Genomic DNA, 22916 nt, shown 5'->3' with positions numbered 1-22916 from the left:
TGTGCCCGGCAAAGGGAAAAGCCACAACAGCGAGAGGCCCGTGTACTGCAAAAAAAAAAAAAAAGAAAAAAAAGAATAATAAATTAATTTAAAAAATAAAATAAAATAAAATGGTAACTTTTTTAAATGGTAAATTTTATGTGTATTTTTGCCACAATTTTCAAAAATTTTTAATGAAACAAATACATTTTCAGAAAAGCAAAAGCTGGGATAATTTGTAGCCAACAGACCCTTACTCCAAGAAATGCTACAGAAAATTCTTCAGGCTGGAGGGAGAGATAACAATTCAGGTCCACAAAAAGGAAAGAAGCACATTGAAAATGGCAAAATGTGGGTAAATAAAAATACTACTGTTCTTTCTTTTCTTACATTTTTTTAAAAAAATCAATTGCCGGGCTTCCCTGGTGGCACAGTGGTTAAGAATCCGCCTGCCAATGCAGGGGACACGGGTTTAAGCCCTGGTCCGGGAAGATCGCACATGCCTCGGAGCAACAAAGCCCGTGCGCCACAACTACTGAGACTGCGCTCTAGAGCCCGCAAGCCACAACTACTTAGCCCGCATGCCACAGCTACTGAAGCCCGCGCGCCTAGAGCCTGTGCTCTGCACGCAACAAGAGAAGCCCCTGCAATGAGAAGCCCACGCAACACAACAAAGAGTAGCCCCCACTCACCGCAACTAGAGAAAGCCCCATGCACAGCAATGAAGACCCAATGCAGCCAAAATAAATTAATTTTAAAAAAAGTTTTAAAAAAAAATCAATTGCCTTTTTAAAGTAAAAATAGCAGTGGATCACGACGTTTATATCATTTATAGAATAAAATAATAAATGACAACAGTTCAAAGGACAATAAAGGTGTAAATACAACGATACTGTTATAAAGGTTTCGTTAAACGTGAATCAGCTGTGATAAATTAAGGAAAGATACTGTAATCCCTAAAGTAACCACTTAAAAAATGATCAAAGAACTGGCTAAAAAGTCAACCGAAGAAAAAGAATGAATTACTTAAAAATAACTAACCCAAACAATCCAGGAATGGAGAAATAAAAGAACAAAAAACAGAGGGGACAAAAAGAAAACAAATATCAAGATGACAGACCGGAATCCAATCATATGAGTAATTACATTAAAGGTAAATGGAATAAGCATCCAATAAAACTGATGAATCTCTTGATTCATTAAAGAGAGAAAACATAAATCACCAACAACAGTAATGAAAAACAGGACATCTCTACAAAATCTACAGAACAATAAGATAAAATTATGAATAACCTTATGCCAGTATGTTTAACAACTTAAATGTAATTGATAAATTTCTTGAAAAATATAATTTACCAAAACATACAAAAACATAAAATATATGAATAGTTCAAGATCTATAAGAAAGAAATTGAATTCATAATTAACAACCTTCCCACTAGAAAGCTCCAAGCCCAGAAGCTTCATTGGTGATTACACCAATTTTTTTTCTAAGAAGTTGAATATTTTATTATTAATCTGTTTCTTATTTTCCTGCAAGGCTGTTGCCTCACTGTATAAAAATAGCACCAGCAAACACAGTATATTGCAAAATTAAGATAGTAATGTTCTTCACTGGAGACTATACAACTAACAAACTTTTCTCCACTGTCATTTATTTCCAGGGGCAAGTTCATTGAGTATTTTGACCCAAATTCAGGGACGGCTGTAAGCAAGTTACAATATTATATAAGGTTAAGATAACAATGTTATCCTTGAATTACATAATTTTTGTAACTAGTTTTACCACAGATAATTTCAGGAATTCTGAGGATTATAACTGGAGACTAGCCTAAAAATCACAGGGTGTCGTGAAAAAGATGTATAGTGTTTACCTGAAATCATTAGGAAGTGAAGGGGTATTTTTTTCAGGCAACAGTATTGCAAGTAGTTTCTTTTGCTAAAAGTTGCTTTTTAAAAATCTATCCACCACTAATTTAAGACAACTATGCTAGGTTCTTTCAAACTAGTTTCTTTAGGGGTTCCATTTTCACTCCTCAGTAGATTTTATGCATTTCTCATAGCCTTCTTCACTCATTAGTTCATCTAGTGCTGAAGGGTTACCGAGTGTCATCTTGATCAGCCAACCATCTTCATAACAAGATTTGTTGACAAGTCCTGGATTTTCTGCTAGAGCTTCATTAATTTCAGTTACTTCTCCTGATAGAGGAGAATAGAGTTCACTAGCAGCTTCCACACTTTCCAAAGCACCAAATTCCTCGTTTGTTCAATTTTGTCCCAACTTCAGGCAGACTACGGTAAACAACATCTCCCAAAGCTTCCCGTGCAAAGTTGCTGATTCCCACTGTTCCAACACCGTTTTCTGTTGTTACCCATTCATGTTTGTCTGTGAATTTACGACCCGACAGAAGAGCGGGGCCGGTGCGCAGCGCCCGGACGCAGCCCACCCTCAGTCCCCAGGGCCGCGGCGGCAGGGCGCATTGGGCGCAGAGATAGCGCGCAGGCTGCAGGCCGCGGCCCTCACGCTCCGCGCCACTCGCAGCGCCATGTTCGCAGGGGTGCAGAGGGTCTCCGCGCAGCATATAGAGCCACACCAAATATTTAAGGAAGATAAAACACCAATCTTACATAAACTCCTTCAAAGGTAGAAAAGGGGCTTCCCTGGTGGTGCAATGGTTGAGAGTCCGCCTGCCGATGCAGGGGACACGGGTTCATGCCCCGGTCCGGGAAGATCCCACATGCCGCGGAGCGGCTGGGCCCACGAGCCATGGCCGCTGAGCCTGTGCGTCCGGAGCCTGTGCTCCGCAACGGGAGAGGCCACAGCAGTGAGAGGCCCGTGTACCGCAAAATATAATAATAAAATAAAAGGACTGAGAAGATCAAGGACATGGAGCAACAGGAACTGTACTGTCAAGGACATGGAGCAACAGGAACGCTCACACAGGGCTGGTGGGAATGTAAAATGCTATAAACACTTCAGCAGTTTCTTTCTTTCTAAAAGACACTTACCACACCACTCAGGACTCCCACTTCTAGATATTTACCCAACAGACAGAAAAACCTATGTCCACACAAAGACCTTCATGTGAATGTTGGGGTGTTTTGGTTTGTTTGTTTTTTCATTTCTTGGCTGTGCTGCACGTTTGTGGGATCTTAGTTCTCTGACCAGGGATCGAACCCAGGCCTTCGGCAGTGAAAGCACCAAGTCCTAACTACTGGACTGCCAGGAGATTCCCTTTTATTTATTTATTTTTAAATTTATTTTTTAGTTTTAGACCTTCATGTGAATGTTGATAGCTTTATTCATAATAGCCAAACCATGGAAACAGCCCAACAAATGGTGAGTATATAACCAATCTGAGATCCATCCATTCAGTGCATCACTACTCAGCAATCAAAAGGAACAAACTATGATAAATATGACATGGCTGAATCTCAAAAGCGTTATGCTGAGTGAAAGAAGCCCAGGTTCAATCCCTGGTTGGGGAACTGAGATCTCGCAAGCCATGCGGCGTGGCCAAAATTAAAGAAACAAAAAAGCAAAAAAAACCCAAACCATTACAGTAACATACAGAGTATTTTCACTGCCCTAAAAATCCTCTGTGCTCGGTCTACTCATCCCTCGCTCCCCGCAACCCCTGGCAACCACTGACCTTTTTATTGTCTCCACAGTTTTGCCTTTTCCAGAATGTCATATAGGTGGAATCACACAGTATGCAGACTTTTCAGATTGGTTTCTTTCCCTCATTTCTCTGGTTTTGCCTTTTCCAGAAGGTCGTAAAGTTGGAATCCATACAGTATGCAACCTTTTCAGGATCACTTTTTTCTTAGTACTCTTCATTGAAGATTCCTCCATGTCTTTTCATGGCTTGATAGCTCATTTATTTTTAGCACTGAATACTACTCCATTGTCCGGATGGACCACAGTTTGTTTATTCATTCACCTACTGAAGGAATCTTGGTTGCTTCTAAGTTTAGGCAATTATGAATAAAGTTGTTATAAACATCGTATGCAGGTTTGTGTGTGAACATAAGTTTTCAACTCCTTTGTATAAATACCAAGGAGTGAAATTGCTGGATCATATGGTGAGATTATGCTTAGTTTTATGAGAAACCGCCAATCTGTCTTCCAAAGTGGCTGTACCATTTTGCATTCCCATCAACAAAGTTCCTGTTGCTCTACAGCCTTGACAGCATTTGGTGTTGTCAGCGTTCCAGATTTTGGCCATTCCAATAGGTGTGCAGTGGTATCTCATTGTTTTAATTTGCATTTTCCTGGTGACACAAGCTGTGGAACAGCTCTTCATATGCTTACTTGCTATCTGTATATGTTCTTTGGAGAGATGTCTGTTAAGATCTTTGGCTCATTTTATAATCAGGTTATTTCCTTATTGCATTTTAAGAGTCATTTGTATAATTTGGATAACAGTCCTTTATCAAATATGTCTTCTGCAAATATTTTCTTCCAGCGTGTGGCTTATCTTTTCATTCTCCTGACAGCGCAGAAGTTTTTAATTTTAAGGAAGCCCAGCTGACCAGTTATTTCTTTCAAGGATCATGCTTTTGGTGTTATATCTTGGAAGTCATTGCCAAACCCAAGATCATCTAGATTTCCTCCTATGTTATCTTCTAGGAGTTTTTTTGTTTTGTTTTTATTTACTTTTGGCTGCATGGGGTCTTAGTTGTGGCACGCGGGATCTTTCGTTGCAGCGCACGGGCTCTTCATTGCAGCGCGTGGACTCCTCTCTAGTTGTGGCACATGGGCTTCTCTCTAGCTGTGGTGCGTGGGCTTAGTTGCCCCATGGCACGCGTGATCTTAGTTCCCTGACCAGGGATAGAACCCACGTCCCCTGCATTGGAAGGCGGATTCTTAACCACTGGACCACCAGGGAAGTCCCTTCCACGAGTTTTACAGTTTTCTGTTTTACATTTAGGTCTATGATCCATTTTGAGCTAATCTTTCCAAACTGTGTATGGTCTGTCTAGATTCTTTTTTTTTTTTTTTTTTTGCATGTGATGTCCAGATGTTCCAGTATCATTTGTTGAAAAGACTATCTTTGCTCCATTGTATTGCCTTTGCTCCTTGGGCCAAGTATCATTTGACTATTTTTATATGGGTCTATTTCTGGGCTCTCCGTTCTGTTTCATTGATCTGTCTATTCTTTAACCAATACTACACTGTCTCGATTTACTGTAGCTTTATAGGAAGTCTTGAAGTTGGGTAGTGTCAGTCCTCCAACTTCGTTCTTTAATTTTGAGTTGGCTAATTCTGGATCTTTTGCCTCTCCCTACAAACTTTAGACTGAGTTTGTCAATATTCACAAAATAGTGGGATTTTGATTGGGATTGAATTGAATCTATAGATCACGTTAGGAAGAACTGATATCATGAACGTGATATCGTGAGTCTTCCTATCCATAAACAGGGAATAACTATTTAATCCTTGTTTTGTATCTTTCATCAGAGTTTTGTAGTTTTCCTCATGTAGGTCTTTTATGATATAAACTTTTAATACGCACACTGATGTATTCAGTATGGAGTTTGTCCATGTAATTGCCATCTGCCTTTGAGGTCAGGGCCATGTCTGCTTAAGTAGCAGATGGTGTGACAACATTTGTAGGTATGGACATCAGAAATGCTGATGAATCCATTAGAATTTGGATTCTAATCCCAGCTCAACCACTAACTTGCTGTATGACCTCTGGCAAGAGATTTCCCCTTCTGGGCCTTAATGAAGGGGTTAGGCTAAACCAGCGGATCCTGGGCCCAACTCCCAAATGTTTTTTCAGTAGGTTTGGGGAGCACCTGGAGAAGTCTGTATAATTAAAAACGTAACGCTGGTGTTTTTGATCTCCGGGATCCACTGACTTATTTGGAGTAAAGGTTCCCAAATTTCCGCCACCCATGTGCCTTTAGTGATTCAATAATTGCTTCATGATGCCCCTAGGCCTAAAGAAATACCTAATAGTTCTGTCATTAAGTAGATAAGCCCAAAAAAACTCAGTATTTTTCTTTTTAATAAATTTATTTATTTATTTATGGCTGTGTTGGGTCTTCGTTGCTGCGCATGAGCTTCCTTTAGTTGCGGTGAGTGGGGGCTACTCTTCGTTGCGGCGTGCAGGCTTCTCATTGTCGTGGTTTCTCTTGTTGCGGAGCACGGGCTCTAGGCGCACGGGCTTCAGTAGTTGTGGCAAGTGGGCTCAGTAGTTGTGGCTTGCGGGCTCTAGAGCTCAGGCTCAGTAGTTGTGGCGCACGGGTTTAGCTGCTCCACGGCATATGGGATCTTTCTGGACCAGGACTCCAACCCGTGTCCCTTGCATTGGCAGGCAGATTCTTAACCACTGCGCCACCAGGGAAGCCCCAAACTCAGTAAGGGTTTATGTCCTAACAATTTAGTGCCTTTTGGGCGCCGCACACTGTCTCAAACCTCGAAATCAGACTGGACACCCCACTCTCTTTTCCTCTTCCACATCGATTTACACACAGTACTTGCTTTTTATCACAACAACCTCCAAAACCTCAGCTTGGTAAAGACATGACATTATCAGAAGGAATGCAGTGTGAGCCAACGCTGAAACTGCCTCAAGCCAGCAGTCTGTGCAGCATCAGGCGGCACTGTGTTATAGGCTGAATGGTGTCCCCTCTTCGAATTCATTCATGTTGAAGTCCTAACCCCCAGGACCTCCGACTATGACTGTATTTGGAGACAGGGCTATTAAGGAGGTAATTAAGGTAAAATGAGGTCATATGGGTGGGTCCTAATCCAATATGACTGGTGCCCTTGTAAGAGGAGATTAGAACATGGATATGCCCACACAAAAGAAAGACCACCTGAGGTACAGCAAGAAGACAGCCATCTGCAAGCCAAAGAGAGAGGCTTTGGAAGAAATGAAACTTGCTGACACCTTGATCTTGGACTTCTAGCCTCCAGGACTGTGTTGTTGAAGCCATCCAGTTTTGCTAATTTGTTAGGGGAGCCCGGCAAACCAACACACTAGGTTTCCTCTAAGATTTTAAAATATCCCTCAGCACCCCTGAGAGGTCCCTGCCATGCCTCAGAGCACCTCAACACACAGTTGCAGAACCACAGAGGGTCTTAAATATTCCCCACTCAAATCAGTAATCGCTAGGGTGTAAGTCAGCTAGCAAAACTTCACTCAGCATATATAAACATTTCTGCCCTAATCACACACCTGGCTCTTTGCTTCAGCAGACATCCATCACTTGGTAGAAGAGTCACCCTAGGCCAGTGATTTAGGAGGTCTTTGGAGTAGCTTGGGAGAAAGCCCGTCGTGAACTGGACCGGGAGGGTAGCAGTGGGAATGCAGAAAAGTGGACATATCGGGATATGCTTTGTGGTGAGAGGTGTAGTTCAGTCAGAACTTGTAGATGGATCTGTGAGTGGGAGAGAGCAGAATCAAGGATAATTCCTAGGTGTTTGTTTATAATTAATTATATTTCTATTGTGACTACAATCTTTCATTCCACAATTTTTAGTGAGAGCCTGCTAAATGCCATACTATGTCCAAGGTGTTGGGATACAGAAGCGGGAAAGACAACATCCCTGCTTTCACTTGATTAGGAGTGTGGATGCTAAAGCTAGACTGCCTGGGTTCAAATTCCAGCTCTGTCACTTAGTAGCTGTGTGACTTTGGGCAAGTTACTTACCCTACCTAAGACTCAGTTTCCTTATCTGCACAATGGGGCTAATAAAGGTATCCGTCTCCTAGAACTGCTATAAGGATTTAAAAAGTTAATATATTACAGCACTTAGAACAGTGCCTAACAAGAGTAAGCAGTCTATAAGTTTTAGCTATTACAACTCAGGGAACTTTTATCCTAGTGGAAGGAGACAGAAAATAAACAAACACTGAATATTATATTGTGGTAAGTTCAATGAAGAAAATCAAAAAGGGGGATGTGATAGAGAGCTTCATGAACTACTTTACCCTGGGGGCTCAGGAAAGGCCTTTCTGAGGAGATAACATTTAAACTGAGACCTAGGGGAATTCCCTGGTGATCCAGTGGTTAGGACTGTGCAGGCTCACTGTCAGGGACCCAGGTTCAATCCCTGGTCAGAGAACTAAGATCCCACAAGCCATGCGTTGTGGCCAAAATTAATTAATTAATTAAAATAAAAAATAAGCCACTAGTGAAAATAAATTTGCTTTAAGAAATAAACTAAGACCTAAATGGTAAGGAGGAGCCAGACATGAGAATATCCAGGAAAAGGACATTCTAGAAAGAAACAACAAAAGCAAATTCCCCAAGGAACAAATCTGGCATGTTCCAGCGACAGAAAGAAGGTCAGTAGGGCTGGAATTCAGCGAGAGAGGGAGAGAATGATGCAGAATGAAGCTGGCAAGGTAGGCAGTTGACAGATCATGTAGGCCCTTATAGGTCAGCAGGGTAAGGGATCAGATTTTACTTCAGAGTAATGAGAGGGACTTCTCTAGTGGTCCAGTGGTTAAGACACCACGCTCCCAATGCAGGGGGCCCTGGCTCCATCCCAGGTCAGGGAACTAGATCCCACGTGCGTACCACAACTAAGAGTTTGCATGCTAGGCTTCCCACACCTACCCTCAGTGGCTGAGGGTCCGCCTGCCGATGCAAGGAACATGGGTTCGTGCCCCGGTCCGGGAAGATCCCACATGCCGCGGAGCGGCTGGGCCCGTGAGCCATGGCCACTGAGCCTGTGCGTCCGGAGCCTGTGGTCCGCAACGGGAGAGGCTACAGCAGTGAGAGGCCCGCGTACCACAAAAATAAATAAATAAATAAAAATAAAAAGAAGAGTTTGCATGCTGCAACCAAGACGTCTGCATGCCACAACAAAGATCCCGCATGCTGCAACTAAGACCCAGCACAGCCAAAATACATAAATAAATAAATATTTTTTTAAAAAAGACTGATACGGAGCAAGGGGGTGACTAAATGAGGAAGGCGGTGTGGTTCGACTTACTTTTTAAAGAGATCTGTCTGGCAGTTGTATGAATAGGTTTTAGGGACAAGAGTCTACTATAGGACTTCAGGCAAGAAATGAGGGTGACTTCATCTGAGGGGAGGGACAGAGGTAAGAGGACAGATCTGGGATGTGTCTTAGATATAGAATCAACTAGACTTGTACCTCATACAAAGGTCCTGCTGTACAAAGCTCAGGACAGTCGGCCTCACTAGTCACAGGTGTTGACATTTGCAGCTTAGATTCACATTTGCAGCCTTAGGGGCTTTAGATTCTGACAGTCGTGGATTTGAATTCTGGCTCCACCACTCAGCCACTGTGTGACCTTATACAAGCCATCTTCACAGCTTCCTCCCCTGTAAAAGGGGGATGGACAACAACACTTGGCTTAGGCGGAGCTGTGGAAGTTAAATGAGAGAACCCAGTCAGAGCACTTCGCACAGAATCTGACCACACAGGAAGAGCTCAGTGAATGTCAGCGGTTATCACTGCGCTATTGCTGGACATCTCCACACTCATTCCGATGAACCAACTGCAACTGTTCTTGGCCTGGCCTCCCTGCCTCCAGCTGCACCTGCTCCAATCCATCCTCACTCTGCTGTAAGACTTTACCTCGGACATAAACCAGTCACGTCACTCCCCTTTCAGAATCACTGCAACGGCTCCCCGGCCTACAGACAAAACCCCAAAATCTTATAACAACACCCAAAGGCCCTGCACACTTGGCACCCTGCCTGCCTCCCCACCAGCCCCTTCCCACATCCTAGCCTACAGCCATGCTATATTATTTCAGTTCCCCAAATAAACCACTGTTCCAACTTATGCTTTTGTCTATGCCTAAGTATTCTTACCCCCATGTACCTGTTAAACAATAACTCATCTGTCGCGACACAGCTTAAGTATCACTTATCCTGACACCTCCCTTCCCATCCACCGAGAACTGGTCTCCTATGACCACTGTAAATCGCACATAATTCCAACACTTCACTGATGGATCTATAATCTTCAGCTGTGAAGTCGCAGAGGGCAGGCACCGAGAGCACCTCGAAAACCCCTGCACAGCACCATTCAAGAAACAGCTAATGAATGGAGAACAATGCAGAAGGAGGAGACGTTTATGAATACACTTCTCCAGGGGAGCATGTTTACTTCCTAGTTGGTGGTCTTCTTAGGGAGGCTTCACCCTGAGATGGTTAGGAAAAAGGGCTCTGGAATTGGAAAGAAATGTGTTGGGACACACACAGTGAGGATGCTCCCACTGCACCCTCACTGTGCGACCCTGAATACATTACTTAACCTAAGACTCATCTTAGGTCTTCATCTGTGTCTTCATCTGTAAAATGGAATGATAATAACCTCATAGGGTTGCTGCAAAGAGCAAAAGAGACGTACGTAATGAGCTCAGTCAAGAGCCTGGCATCCATCGAGCACTCAGTGCAGAGTAGCTTTTAAAAAGTGCAAAAAATATAGCAGACCGCTAATAGTGATTATGGGGTGTGGGGGAACAGATTTTGAGGGGGGCTAAATTTCCATTTTATGTATTTTTATGTATTGTTTGAAAATCAGAAAAATAAAGATATAGCAAAATTAATAATAAAAATTTAAAACAGGGGGATTTCCCTGGTGATCCAGTGGTTAAGACTCCAATGCTTCCACTGCAGGGGACTCAGGTTCAATCCCTGGTCAGGGAACTAAGATCCTGCAAGCCACGCTGGCACGGGAGAAGAATTTTAAAAATTAGGGACTTCCCTGGTGGCACAGTGGTTGAGAATCCACCTGCCAATGCAGGGGACACGGGTTCGATTCCTGGGCTGGGAAGATCTCACATGCCTCAGAGCAACTAAGCTCGTGCGCCACAACTACTAAGCCTGCGCTCTAGAGCCCACGAGCCACAACTACTGAGCCCGCGTGCCAGAGCTACTGAAGCCCACACGCCTAGAGCTTCTTGTGCTCCGCAACAAGAGAAGCCACTGCAACAAGAAGCCCACTCACCACAACGAAGAGTAGCCCCCGCTCGCCACAGCTAGAGAAAGCCTGCATGCAGCAATGAAGACCCAACTCATCCATAAATAAATAAAGTTTTAAAAAAATGAACAAAAAAACAGATCCAAGCCTTCTAATCCATATCCATTGGTTTTTACATGCTCCCAAACCCTGGAGAGATGGGTCATGTTTAAGAATAAGTATGGCCTAACACAACATTGAGAATCAACTATACTCCAATAAAAAAATAAATAAATAAAATAAAACGTGAGCCCAAAAAAAAAAAGGCACCGCCAAAATCAGTAAGTCTGTCTGAAGTGCTTAGCAATAAAGCAAAGGTGGTTAAAAAAAAAAAAAAAAAAAAAAGAAGTATGGCCTTGGTCAGCAGGGGGCTGGCACTGGGAGAAGAAAATGGTTTCTTAGGAATCCTTTGCCCTAGACTGTCCATTCTAAACCACAAAGTAAGGAGACAGGTATCCAGGGCAGTAGCTCTGTTCAGTGATGAACACTATATAGATAACAAGAGTTTCTTCCAAGCCAGCAGCAGTCACAGACTTACATGCTTTCAGTGGCCAGATGCCAGCACAGATGCATGCATGTTGTAAACAGTGGGGACTGGCAAGCTGGAGAGGACAAATGACGTGTAAAGGAAACAAAACAAACAGCCCCAGCCAAGTGCTGCCCACCGTGTAGGCACCAGTGTCCCCACATATTCTAATTTTTTAAAAAAGAAAAGCTGGAAATCCAGATTATTTTTTGTAAAATTTAAATATTACTTCAAAAAATTTTATAACCACAGTACCAGCTAAACAAAACACTTTTGCAGGCTGAATTCAGCACATAAGTTCCAGTTTGCACCACACTTTTCTACAGGATTTCTTAGGAAATTGAGGCTGGAGCAAACCATGGAAATGGGTACCTCCACCAAGGTCAGAGTCCTTCACCTTTGCCTGTGTGTGTACAAGTGACTTAAGCCTGTCTGTCCCCATGTCTTTCCCAGTTAACGATAAAGCTGAGAGTCTTTTTTTTTTTAACAAAGTATCTAAAACTTCACTCAACATGCTTCAGGGTAAAGAGAAAAAAGTAATTTCTACTTATTCGTCACAACCCAGCTCAGGTGATACCGGCCCCGGGAATCTGTCCCCTGATCCCTTAGCCCACCACGCCCTGTAGGACTAGCTAACGTTCCCTGAGCACTTACTGTGCCAGGTCCTGCCTGAAGATCTTTACCAGTAAAAACCCATCTAATCCTCTCAACATACCTGTGACACAGGTACTACTCCACACCCATTTTACATAAGATTAAGTAACCTGCCAGAGACCACTCGGTTTAGACAGAGCAGGGTCAGGACTTGGATGGGGAACTCGTTGAGGACTAGTGTCTCATCTTAATCATTTTTGAATCCAGAGGGATAAGTACTTTGGCACTAAATGTTCACAAATGAACAGACAAATGGATCACTCCCCATCTGTATATGTGGATACGGTAGGCTCTAAAGGGTGATCTTGACAACACAGGTATTTCTTCAACAATCTTTCTATGCATCACACCTGTTGGGCTCTAGACATGAACAGATCATGGTTAGAGGGCTCAGTCTGGTGAGGGTACCAGGTGAGTAAATTTTTAATTTAAAATAATAGGGCTTCTCTGGTGGCGCAGTGGTTGAGAGTCCGCCTGCTGATGCAGGGGACACAGGTTCGTGACCCGGTCCGGGAAGATCCCACATGCCGCAGAGTGGCTGGACCCGTGAGTCGTGGCCGCTGAGCCTGCGCGTCCGGAGCCTGTGCTCCGCAACGGGAGAGGCCACAACAGTGAGAGGCCCGCGTACTGCAAAAAAATAAATAAATAAAAATAATAGCAGTGTCACTTGGTTTGGCTTGCAAAAATCAGGGAAAGCTTCCTGGCAGAGGAAATGCTCAAGCTGAGTCTTGAAGGAAGAGAGTAAAGTGTTTCCCAGGCAGATAAGGACAGAAAGGAGAGGCCAGCTGAGGGGCAGCATGTGCAAAGGCCTCGAGATGACCAAATCTTTATCCAAAGACCTGCAATCAGCCTTGAATGGCTCACATGCAAGGAACATGGTGGGCACATTGGGAGAGGCTGGAGGGTGGACATCTTCCAAGCATTCAGGGCCTTGACTGGGTAAGAGATGGGGAACAAAAAAGGGGTTTTATTTTTTTAACAGTTTTATTGAAGTATGATTTGCATGCTATAAAAATTCATCTCTTTTATGTGTACAATTCAATGATTTTTAGTAAATTTAAAGAGTTGTATAACCATCCCCACAATCCAGTTTTAGATCTCAGTTACCCCAAAAGACCCCTCCTGTCTGTTGGCAGTCAATGCCTGTTCCCACTTCCACCCCAGGCAACCACTGATCTACTTCTTGGCTGTACAAATGTCCAATAAACAACAAGGTCCTACTGTATAGCACAGGGAACTATACTCAATATCTTGTAATAATCTATAATGGAAAAGAATCTAAAAAAGAATATATACGTGTGTATAACTGAATCACTCTGCTGTACACCTGAAACTAACACAACATTGTAAATCAATTATATTTCAATAAAAAAATTTTTTTAAGTCTGGGATGAATAAAAACAAAACAACAACAATAACAAAAATATGTGCCTTTCCAGTAAAGGCAGAAAAAAAAATGACCTGATCAGATTTATATTTTTAAAACAACCTCTGAGTTGTGGAGGTTGGTTCGAGGGGGGTTAAGACTGAAGGCTGGGACTTCCCTGGTGGCGCAGTGGTTAAGAATCCGCCTGCCAATGCAGGGGACACGGGTTCGAGCCCTGGGCCGGGAAGATCCCACATGCCGTGGAGCAACTAAGCCCATGCACCACAACTACTAAGCCTGTGCTCTAGAGCCTGCGAGCCACAACTACTGAAGCCCGCACACCTAGAGACCATGCTCTGCAACAAGAGAAGCCACCGCAATGAGAAGCCCGCGCACCACAACAAAGAGTAGCCCCTGCTCACCGCAACTAGAGAAAGCCTGCGCACAGCAACGAAGACCCAACGCAGCCAAAAATTTAAAAAACAAAGACTGAAGGCTGCCTCTGTCACTATTTCCCTCAATGCTTAGATTTAAGCACCTGAAGCCAAAAGCCTTTTAACAAACTACCAATCACCTTTCTTATTGGACATGTTGGAATCTCCACCAGATGTTTTTTCATAAGTAACACCTAATTGGTCCAAGTGTCAGATCAGTGGTTAGTCCCACTAATCAATATTGAGTGCACTTATCACAGGAAACCAGTGACATTTTCAGATTTAACTGTTGTCAGTGAAAGAATGTGCTCTTGCAATTCACTTTGTTTTGCACCACCCCTTTTGAGATGTCAGGATTGTATTAAAGGAATTACTGCTGTTGGTGTATCCAGAGCACCACATTATATTTAGAAAGAGGGGCTACAACATCACCATGGATTTATAAATGCTTACCTCCTGCCCTGTAGGAGTGGTTGGGCTTTTTTTGGGGGTTGGGCTTTTTTTTTTTTTTTAAGGCTTCCTAGTTGATTTTAAGGTGATCAGCTGAAATGAGCAAAAAGCATGGTGGGTTGTCATGAGGATTAAATAAAATACTCAAAGGCACCTGGCAAAAGTAGCTTTTCATTAAATATTCACAGACTCTGAACCTGGATCGATCAACAATGGGAAAAGTGTGGTTTAGTGAAAAGTTTTTTCGGCACCAAGAGGGCTGGTTTATTTAACTTTCCTAAGCTTCACTCTCATTTCTAAAAGGATAAAAAAAGAACCCTCTTGCCTTTTAAGTTTGTTGTGAGGAAAAACAAGGTTACATGATAGGTGATAAGACCTAGCCCAGAAAACACCTGACACACATCAAACACTTGGCCTCTTTTCCCTTTCACAGGCCAATGGGGACTGAACAAAAATAGCATCTCTCAGGGTACCTGTCAGTGTCTGTGGTGACGGACTGCCACCTGCCTAGACCTCACTGCATGTATTAGTAAATACACCCCTCAAAAGTGGGCATTTGATAAGCACCTGCCAATTAACTGTACACCTAGAAACGGTACCACCAAATTAACTGCCATTATTCTACAAATAAACAATTTCGGTTCCTTTAACTAAGATTTCAAAATCCCTACTTACATTTCTCATGTTCCTTCCAGTAACTTGCTAGAAGGTGAACCTGTCAATAGGAAGGACACAAATTATTATTTATCACCAATGCCCTCAAAATAATTGTTGCTCAGAAAACCCAAAACATTCAGTTGGAATTTTCAGAATTCAGGCAACCCCCTATCCGACAACTTCCCAGTTTTGACTTTGCCTAAAAGGACTCCTCATAGTTGGTCCAACCCAAACCAGGAACCACTTAAAAAATAATAAGAGTTAAAACTGCTGTGGCCTGGTGATCTGGGTTGCTGGGACACAGTTGTCGGGAATTGGGAAGGGGCAAGCATATCCAGCAAAAGTATTGTTTTAAACTAATAGCTAGGAGCTCAGATGAGGTCACAGGATGTTTCAGTTTCAGAGCTTTATGCTCATCCAAGGCAGTTATCCTACAAGCCTTTGATTTATTCAACATTAATGTTCTGCCCCTGCTCCTTGATCTTATAAACTTCTCTAGAACACAATTTCTCCATCTATTTATAAAGGGAGGCTAATAAAAACACTTCCTTGGTGGGTTCATATGAGGCGTTATCTATGACAACGTATTTGAAAGTGCTTTACACTTTGCAAAGCACTACTCATATTAGTTCTTAGTCTTCCTAAATCCAGCCATTTTCACGTCGGAGGAAAGCATGGCCCTCAAAGATCAAACGACTTCCCAAGGTCTTACAGCGAACTGGGGCAGAGCTCACTCAGTTATCTCCACCCATCAAACCTTCTCAATCTTCAAAGCCTGGTTCAAGAACGCGTTTTCCTCAGCCTAGCGCAGCCGGCAAGAGCCCAGGTTCGCATCCCAGCTCTGCCTCTTTCACAGTCCTAGGAAACAAGTGCGCCCTGTGTGCCAAGACTGCCACCGCGGGAAGGAAAGGGTGGTGACAGCGCCTGGCCAGCCTGGGTGCTTAATAATGGCAGTTAGCCTCTATCAGCCCAGTTATCACTCCCTTTCCTGTTTTCTCCCCGCGCTGGGGTTGCAATCAAGGCCGGGATAGTCTGAGGGCTCGCTGCGCGCCAGGTACTGTGCTCATTCCTCCGGCCGAGCGCAGCCCCTCTCCTCAGCACAAGACAAAGGGGTGGAGGGGGCGGGTCGCGCCGCCCCTTGCCCCCACGCTGGGCGCAGCCCGGGGGCGGACGTCCCAGCTCTGTGGCCCCCAACTCAGTAGTTCTCCCGTCGACCCCAGCGCCCCCACCCTACATGGCGGTCACTGACGCCCCCAGACTGGACCCCGCTGTTCAGCGGTCCCAGCGAGCCCGTGCCGCTGCTCCCCGATCCAGCCGGGCTTGCAAGGGTACAAGCTGCAGGATTCCAGCCGACGGGCGGCGGGGGCGGGGGTGATGGAGGCGGAGGCCGCGCGCTGGGCGGGGGGACGTGCCCCGGGGCGGGGCGGGGTGGCCAGCGGTTGGCGCTGGGAACCGGCGAGCGCCTCCCGGCCACGTGACCCACTGGCCCGACCTGCCCCTCCGGGGATGGAGGCGGGGCAGTTATTGCGATACCCTTTCACCTAGGCGGTATCCCCACCCCCTACCACCGGGGGGAGCACCAGAGTCAGGAGCTAACCGTTATCATCCCATTTTGCAGATGAAGCGAAGAACTGAGGCCTTCCCAGAGTCACAGGTGGCTGACCGGGTGTCAAAGCGGTTAGCAGCATGTCCCGCCTTGTCGGGGCCGGAAAGCGTTGGTCTCCTTTCCTTTGGACTATGTTGGAATGGAAGCTCCAAGAGGGCAGGAACTGTGCCGTCCTCCCGTTCGCTGTTGTGTCCAGAGCACAGTAGGCACGCAGTAAATCATTTGAACAAATAACTCTTATTCTGGGGGCTTCCCTGGTGCCAATGCAGGGGACTCGGGTTTGAGCCCTGGTCAGGGAAGAGCCCACATGCCTGGAGCAACTAAGCCCGTGTACCACAACTACTGAGCCTGCACTCTAGAGCCCGTGTGCCACAACTACTGAAGCCCACGCGCCTACAGCCTGTGCTCGGCAACAAGACAAGCCGCTGCAATGAGAAGCCCGCACACTGCAACGAAGAGGAGCCCCTGCTTGCCGCAACTAGAGAAAGCCCACGAGCAGCAACGAAGACCCAACGCAGCCAAAAATAACTTAATTTTTTTTAAAAAAAGGAAGAAAAAAGAAAAAATTTTCCTCTATTAAAAAAAGATAAATAGGGCTTCCCTGGTGGCGCAGTGGTTGAGAGTCCTCCTGCCGATGCAGGGAACACGGGTTCGTGCCCCGGTTCAGGAGGATCCCACATGCCGCGGAGCGGCTGGGCCCGTGAGCCGTGGCTGCTGAGCTTGTGCGTCCAGAGCCTGTGCTCCGCGACGGGAGAGGCCACAGCAGTGAGAGGCCCACGTACCGCAAAAAAAAAAAAAAAAAAAAAAAAGATAAATAACTCTTACTCTGGCCCTTCCCTATCTCTCTAACCTCAACATGAGTCGTCCTGCCCTCTCCCCAAAGATCTTATGAAATAACTGGGGGAAGGCCAGACAGGTGTGGTATGATATGGAAACGAGCATCCAACCTGCACAGCACTGGTACAGAGGAGTTAATCTAATTTACAGGATAGATTAAGAGAGACCAGCTAGGAGGCTTCAGTGAAATCCAGAGCAGGGATGATAGTGGTCTGGGTTTAAGGGGTGGCAGTAGGGATAGAAAGAAGAGGAAATAGCTGAGATAGGTTTTGGAGAATTATAGGGATTTGCTGATGGATTGAAAGTAAGCGATAAAGATGGAGGAATCAAGAGGAAGTTCCTGAGTGGTTGATGGTGCTGAGTACTGAAATGGGAAAAACTAGAAGAGAAATAGGTTTGGGGTAGGGAATAAAGTGTTCTGTTCTGCAGTTTATGATGTAAGTTATCTCTACAGATGGATATATGAGTCTGCAACTCAGAGGACAAACACACAGGCTGAAGATTGGAATCCAGTGCATATAAATGGCATTTACAGCATTAAGAATGAAAGACATCAGGCTTCCCTGGTGGCGCAGTGGTTAAGAATCCGCCTGCCAATGCAGGGAACACGGGTTCGAGCCCTGGTCCTGGCAGATCCCACATGCTGCAGAGCAACTAAGCCCACGCGCCACGACTAAAGAGCCCGCGTTCTAGAACCCACGAGCCACATTTACTGAGCTCGTGTGCCACAACTACTGAAGCCCACGCACTTAGAGCCCGTGCTCCACAACAAGAGAAGCCACCGCAATGAGAGGCCCGGGCACCACAACAAAGAGCTCTCCGCAGCTAGAGAAAACCCACGCACAGCAAGGAAGACCCAATGCGGCCAAAAATAAATTAAATAAATTAAAAAAAGAATGAAAGACATCACCTTTAGTGAGAAGTAAAGAGAAAAGAAGCAGGTCCAGGACAGAGCCCTGGAGATCACCATTCCTTAGGGTTGAGGTAGAAGAGGAAGGCCCTGCAAAAGAGAGAGGATTGGCCAGAGGGGCAGGAGGAAAACCAAGAGGGACCCAGAAAGGACAGTGTTTCAGGAAGCATGGAGTCATCGGTTATGTCAAATGCCACTGAGAGAAGAAAGATGTGGCTCTACATCAGAGAAGCTGCCAGAGTGCTTTTGGTGGAGTGTGGGGACAGGTGTCGAAGTGAGGAGAAGCCGAAGTGGAGGTAGTGTGTGCAGACAATTCTTTCAAGACATTGGGGGGTGGAATAGCACCGTGGCCAGGAACAGAGGAGGTTGATTTCAAGGGATTTATTTCTATAGAATGGGTGACATATGAGCACATTTGTGCTGTTATTGGGATCTGACAGGGAGTGAGAGGTTAATGATCCCAGAGAGACAGGGACAGTGACTCACAGAGGGAAGCCCTCCAAAAGAAGGGAGTATATGAGGTTGTGTGTAAAGGCATGGCTCAGACCAGCCAAAAAGCGTAACTTTGCAACAGCTCAGACCCAAGGCCCAGGAGCTCCACTGCAGAAGGAACAGCCACACTGTTCCAGGGTGGCCACTGTTGCTTAGCAACCTGTGTTTAATAAGATGTTTCAACTGAATTCCTAATTAACCGCCATTTCAACTTATGCTAACAGTTTCTGTCACTGTGGGGTCCTGCCTCAGCTTCCTTCCCTACCCCAAAGCCTGGTACTTTTGTTTCTTTTGTTGAAATGCGTGAAACTGGAAAGCTCGGGTTTCCACTTTCCTCTACTGTTAATGATATATGCATTGAGATGTGAAAAATAATACATCACAGAGAAAATGGATTTAGGGACTCTCATTCTATCTTAAAGGGAGGTTGTCAAAAATTGCAGGATTTACATCTCCAGGTCAGGGGTCTCTGGGGAGCTCCAGCTGCCTTCTTGCCCTCTTGGAGGCATGCCAGACCAATCAGAATTCTTAATTCCCTCTATTCAGCCACCCAAACTCCCTTTTTCCTTGTACAGTTTTTAACCACTATAGAACATGGTCCCACCGTCTACCCATCTGACAGTTTTGCCCAGGGTTATTCTGGATTCCTCCTCTTCCAAACCTACTCCATACAATTAATTACTGCCTCCAACATATTTCTCAAATTCTTCTACTTTTCTGCATGCCTTCTAAGTCTGCCTTGGTCCAAGCCACCATCATCCTTCCCCTCGATCAGTCCAGGAGCCTTCTAACTGGTCTCCCTGCTGATTCTCTTGACCCACATCCAGTCCATTCTCCACACAGCACCCAGAGAGTGAGCTCTTAAAACATAATCTGAACCATTTACTGCCCTCCTTAAAACCTTTAAAGTTTTCCCATTATATTCTCCTGCCAGCTGGAGCTGTTCACCTCCCTCTCTAAATTCTGTGTCTGTGCCTGGAATGACCTTTCCCCAGCAACTCTCTTCTAACTGGCTCCTTCTCATCCTGCAAGTAAGGCCTTCTCCCCACACCCCCTCTGCAGGTGCTCCCTTCCCTATTCTCCATCACAGTGCCCTGCTAATTTCCTTCTCAGTTGGAACTAGATGTTTGTTCCGTTTCCACTATCTCCCTGCAAGAGGCAGTAAACTCCATGAGGACAGAGCTGTTCACCTGTGTCTCCTCAGTGTCCAGCGTGGTCCCAGGCACAGAGTAGGCACTAAATAAGTATATGATGAATAAGTTGATTTGTTTGCCAGGAGCAGATTCTCTGTCTGTGAGATTCATGGTTGTGCATTTATAAAATTAATAAAAGTTTAAGTAACTCACAAAAATTATTCTTCTATAGTTGCTGCCACCTAGCATCTAATAGGATGATAATAACTACCATTTACACTTCCCAGTATGTGGCAGGCACTGCACATTTATTATTTCTAATTCTTACAAAAACCCAATGAGGTGGTCTTACTCCTATTTTACAAATTAAAACTCTGGGCTGTGTATCCGAAAAAAACCGAAAACACTAATTCAAGAAGGTACATGCACCCCAACGTTCATCACAGCATTATTTACAATAGCCAAGAAATGGAAGCAACCTAATTATCCAGCAACAGATAAATGGATAAAGAAGATGGGGTATATGTATACAATGGAATATGACTCAGGCATAAAAAAGAATGAAATTTTGCAATTTGCAATAATATGGATGGACTTGGAGGGTATTATGCTAAGTGAAATAAGTCAGAGAAAAACAAATACTGTATGATATCACTTATATATGGAACCTAAAAAATAAACTAGTGAATACAACAAAAAAGAAAGAGACTCGGGGGACTTCACTGGTGGTGCAGTGGTTAAGAATCCGCTTGCCAATGCAGGGGACACGGGTTCAAGCCCTGGTCCAGGAAGATCCCACATGCCGCGGAGCAACTAAGCCCATGCGCCACAACTGCTGAGCCTGTGCTCTAGAACCCGCGAGCCACAACTACTGAAGCCCACGCTCTAGGGCCTGTGCTTTGCCACAAGAGAAGCCACCACAATGAGAAGCACACACACCGCAACGAAGAGTAATCCCCGCTCGCCACAACTAGAGGAAGCCCGCGGGCAGCAACGAAGACCCAACACAGCCAAAAGTAAATAAATAAATTTATTAAAAAAAAAAAAGGGCTTCCCTGGTGGCGCAGTTGTTGAGAGTCCGCCTGCCGATGCAGGGGACACGGGTTCGTGCCCCGGTCCGGGAAGATCCCACATGTCGCGGAGTGGCTGGGCCCGTGAGCCATGGCCTCTGAGCCCGCGCGTCCGGAGCCTGTGCTCTGCAACGGGAGAGGCCACAACAGTGAGAGGCCCACGTACCACAAAAAAAACAAAAAAAACAAACAAAAAAAGGGGCTTCCCTGGTGGCGCAGTGGTTGAGAGTCTGCCTGCCGATGCAGGGGACACGGGTTCGTGCCCTGGTCCGGGAAGATCCCACATGCCGCAGAGCGGCTGGGCCCGTGAGCCATGGCCACTGAGCCTGCACGTCCGGAGCCTGTGTTTCGCAACGGGAGAGGCCACTGCAGTGAGAGGCCCGCAAGAAAGAAACTCAGATATAGAGAACAAACTAGTGGTTACAAGTGGGGAGAGGAAAGGGGGGAGGGGCAAACTACTATGTACAGATAAATAAGCTACAAGGATATATTGTATAATATAGGAAATTAGCCAATATTTTGTAATAACTATAAATGGAATATAACCTTTGAAAATTGTGAATTACTATGTCATACATCTGAAAATTATATAATATTGTACATCAACTATACCTCAATTTTAAAAAATCTTTGATGAAGAAACAGGGAGAAAAAAGCAGCAGCCTGTTGTAATCCTTGAAGTCTCATTAACTAGCTCTTTAGTCTTTGAGCACTTAGTGTATGCTAGGCTCTGTTCTTGGCTCTGGAAATACAGCAGAGAACAAGACAGACTTAAGTCCAGCCCTCATGAGGCTTACATTCCAGTGGCAGGAGATAGGCAATAAACAAGTAAACTAATGAATGAGAACATTTCAGACAGAAACAAGTGCTACAAAGGACTGTAAAATGGGGGAAAAGATACAGAGCGAGGGGAGGGAACAACTACTTTAAATAAGATCCCAGACGAGGTGACTTTGAGCTGAAATCTAAAAAGATGAAGATCCATCCATGAGAAGAGCCATGGAAAGAATATTGCATACAAGTGGAACAGCAAGTGTAAAGGCCCTGAGGCCAACTCAAGCTTGGCAGTCAAAAACAGAAAGAAGAGGTGAGTGGATGGATGCAGCGAAAGGTAGAGAGGATGGTACAAGAGGAGGTTGAAAAGAAAGCTGGGGCCAGGTTATTGTCGATTGTTTGGATTTCATTCAAAGTGCAAGGGGAAGCTATTAGGGGTCTTAAGCAAGAGTGAACATGATCTGGTTTGTGATTTTAAAAGATCACCTTCCTGGATTAAAGAAGATGAAGATTCAAACCAAGAAACTAGTTGGAGGGCTGCTGCAGTGGACCAGTGGTTTGTATTAGGGTGGTAGAGGTGGAGAAATACAGGATACATTTTGGAGGTAGAAGAACCAACAGAGACTTCCCTGGTGGTCCAGTGGTTAAGACTCCACGCTCCCAATTCAGGGGGCCCAGGTTCTATCCCTGGTCAGGGAACTAGATCCCACATGCCACAACTAAAGATCCACATGCCATAATGAAGATCCAGCGTGCCGCAACTAAGACCCAGTGCACCCAAATAAATAAATATTTTTTAAAAAGAACCAACAGTTTTTGTGGATAGCACAGATATGGGGTTGGAGGTAGAAAGGGTTGAAGAAAAGAAAGAAATCAGGAAAGACTTTCACATATATCTGGTGGACCTCAAATTTAGAAACATTTAATATACGTTGAGCCCCACTTATTACAGTTAGATTCTCAGTTAATTAGAGTACAGCGTAGCATAGGGAAATGCATTTTTTCCTGAATATATTCAAGAAAAAACGCATACGCCCTTTTTGGCCAACCAAGCAAGCTTGCAAT

The 22916-nt window shown here is 44.8% G+C and overlaps 1 pseudogene; it reads right to left on the bottom strand.

Moving 5' to 3' along the window:
* Positions 1–2008: 2008 nt before the first annotated feature.
* On the bottom strand, positions 2009–2527 carry LOC103078750 (glycine cleavage system H protein, mitochondrial pseudogene; annotated as a pseudogene).
* Positions 2528–22916: the final 20389 nt, after the last annotated feature.

Source organism: Lipotes vexillifer, unplaced genomic scaffold, assembly GCF_000442215.2.
Source record: "Lipotes vexillifer unplaced genomic scaffold, Lipotes_vexillifer_v1.1 scaffold382, whole genome shotgun sequence".
Classification (NCBI taxonomy): Eukaryota; Metazoa; Chordata; class Mammalia; order Artiodactyla; family Lipotidae; genus Lipotes; species Lipotes vexillifer.
Note: the sequence above shows the minus strand (reverse complement) of the source record. Positions and strands in the feature narration are given on the sequence as shown.